At 35.1% G+C, this 3357-nt stretch overlaps 1 pseudogene; it reads left to right on the forward strand.

Moving 5' to 3' along the window:
* The first annotated feature begins 2428 nt into the window (after positions 1-2428).
* Positions 2429-2873, forward strand: LOC115898695 (annotated as a pseudogene).
* Positions 2874-3357: the final 484 nt, after the last annotated feature.

Raw genomic sequence — 3357 nt, forward strand, 5'->3', positions numbered from 1 at the left:
AATAACAACACATGATGTTTTCAAGAACCATATCTAAAGCAACATGAAAAAATATTGAAAATAAAGGAATAGATTATTTCACTACATGCAAATTTCATATGAAAACACAGCAGGAGTGTTAGCATTATTATCAGAAAAAGTGGACCCCATGGCCAAACAGCATTAAACATGAAAAAGATGATCATTAACTTTAATGAAAACTATAAGCTTCCTTCTTTTCATATGTATATGATCCATATGGAGCAAAAATTGCAGCTAGCTCTTCATCAGGAGGAAATGAAAGATTGACACACAGCACTGAAGACAGAATTTAACAGTAGCAGAAAAAGTAAATATATAGGTAAATCTAAATAAATATTCACTTTTAAAATGATAATAATTGTATTTAAAGTTTAAGATGTGTTTAGATTGATAATCTGTGGCATGTGGCAACAATAGAACAGTAGTGTTAAAGGTAAAATTTAGTAAGTCAAACGTGTATTTCCAATCTTTCGAGTAATTACTAAAAAAAATTTAAAATGTGTAAGTAACACTCTAACAAAAGGGAAAACTGCTATAAACTTCCTAATTAAACCAAAGGAAGGCAAGAGAAAATTTATCAAAGTCAACATGAGAAAAAAATTGTAAGAATGTAAGTTTAAACCCCAAACATATCAGAAATTACACTAGTACTAATGAACAAACAAGTCCAACTAAGGATAAAAAATATTTTTAATGCAAACCTAAACTCTGTATTGTTTGTGGTCTGGCTTCTCTTGTTCAACTCATGGTTTTTAAGTCCATCCACATTATTTTATGTATATGTGGTTGGTTTACTCTTACTGCAGTGTAGTATTCCATTTTGTGAACATACCACATTTTATTTATCTATTTTCCTGCTGCTGAGCAGTTTAGGTTTTAGAAATATTTAGAAATATTTTGAATAGAACATCTACGAAAATTTTGTTCATGTCTTTTGATGTAGATATGTACAAATTTATGTTAAGTATATTACTAGGAAGAAAACTTCTGGGGCATAGGATATGAATATAATCAACTGAGTAAATAATCCTGAAGTTTCTACCAAACCAATTGTACCAATTTATAATCCCACTAACTATGAATGAGGGGTCCAGTTGCTGATCTTACACGTTGAGATAATCAACCTATTTAATTCTCTTAAATGCCAGGAGGTAATTACCCTTGGAAGAGTAGTGACTGAAAAGGATGCAGACAAATAGGGATTCTGAGGTATTAGTCATGTTCTTTTCCTTCATCTACTTTCATCTACTTGGAGGCTACAATAGTTTGCTTAGTTTGTAAAAACTTAAAAATTATACACTCATAGTTTTGTGCTTTTCTGCATGTATATTTTACTGCAATAAAAATTAAAATGAAGTACATTTTTAAAAAGAAAAATACTTTCTGTTTGGATTTGTAAAAGCTTATGTAAGTCACTCTATAAGAGACATATCTTAAAAACAAGATTGAAGGACTTAAAAAAATAAAACTTATGAAGTTATTCTAATATAAACAAAACAGTTTATGATAAAAAGAATTGCTACAGATAAAGAAGAGCATTTTACAATGCTAAGATGCTCATTCAACATAAATATCTAATTATCCTACATTTATATACAATAAAAAAAAAAAGGCCCAAAGTATTTAAAAGAAAAGCAAGCAAATCTTTGAAGAGAAACTAAAAACACACACACACGGCCGGGCGCGGTGGCTCACGCCTGTAATCCCAGCACTTTGGGAGGCCGAGACGGATCACGAGGTCAGGAGATCGAGACCACAGTGAAACCCTGTCTCTACTAAAAATACAAAAAATTAGCCAGGCGCGGTAGCAGGCGCCTGTAGTCCCAGCTACTCGGGAGGCTGAGGCAGGAGAATGGCGTGAACCCGGGAGGCGGAGCTTGCAGTGAGCCGAGATCGCGCCACTGCACTCCAGCCTGGGCAACAGAGCGAGACTCTGTCTCAAAATAAATAAATAAATAAATAAAAATGAAACACACACACACATAATAGTTGGTTATTTTAACTTATTTTGCTCAATGCCATGAATTATTGAGAACAGGCAGGAACAAACTAGTAAGTATAAAAACAATTTAAAGAACATATACAGCAATTTTGACCTAATTAATATATAGAGAGCATTGCACCTAGCAATAAGAAATTCCACATTATTTTCTAGTGCATTTAGAATATTTACCATAATTGACTATATGTTTGGCAATAAGCAAGTCTCCACAAGTTTAAAAAGACTGAAATCTGGCATTGGTGCTAGGGGGTCTCCTGGACGCGACGCCAGGAAGTGGCGGTGGCACAGTGCATATAGCGCGCCTTAGCAGCAACAGCAGCATTGGAGGCACACCCTCGCCATCGCAGTCCCTGCGATGGTGCAGCCACCCTCGCTCCCTCTCCTTTTCCTCCCTTCGCTGGCACCATGTCTGATCAGCTGACGGAAGAACAGATTGTTGAATTCAAGGAAACTTTCTCTATTGAATAAAGATGGCGATGGCACCATACAACAAAGGAACCTGGAACTGTCATGAAGTCACTGGGTCAGAACCCAACAGAAGACGAATTGCGGGATATGATCAACGAAGTGGATGCCAATGATAATGACACCATTGACTTCCGAATTTTTGGTTATGATGGATGGCTAGAAAAATGAAAGATCCAGATAGTAAAGAAGAAATTCATGAGGCATTCTGAGTCTTTGACAAGGACGGTAATAGTTACACCAGTGCCAGCAGAACTGTGTCACCTCATGACAGACAGGAGAAAAACTAACAGATGAAGAAGTAGATGAAATGATCAGAGAAGCAGATATTGATAGAGACTGACAAGTCAACTATGAAGAATTCATACAGATGACTGCAAAATGAAGACCTATTTTCAACTCCTTTTTCTCCCTTCTAGAAAAATCAAATTGAATCTTTTACTTATCTCTTTTAAAAAAATAGAAAAAAGAAAAAAGTTCATTTATTTATTTCTACATAGCAAAACTGAATGTCAAAACTACCTTCTGACCACACACAAAATCTGTATGTATTGGTCGATGGTCCCGTCCCCTAAAGATCAAGCTACACATCAGTTTTACAATATAAATACTTGTACTACCTTAATGATAAGGACTCCTTAAAGTGCCATTTGCTAAGGATTAATACACTGTTCGGGGCGGCCAGTATTTCACGCATGCAGATTGACGATTGAGCACAGTCAGGCATTTGTATTAAAAACGAGAAGTGGAAAAACAAATTAAAAACCTATTCAAATGTGTTCTAGTTCAATTTGTTTAGTATAAGTTGTCATAGCTGGTTTACTGAAAACAAACACATTTAAAATTTGTTTACCTCAGGATGACATGCA

Source organism: Rhinopithecus roxellana, chromosome 7 (assembly GCF_007565055.1).
Source record: "Rhinopithecus roxellana isolate Shanxi Qingling chromosome 7, ASM756505v1, whole genome shotgun sequence".
Lineage (NCBI taxonomy): Eukaryota > Metazoa > Chordata > Mammalia > Primates > Cercopithecidae > Rhinopithecus > Rhinopithecus roxellana.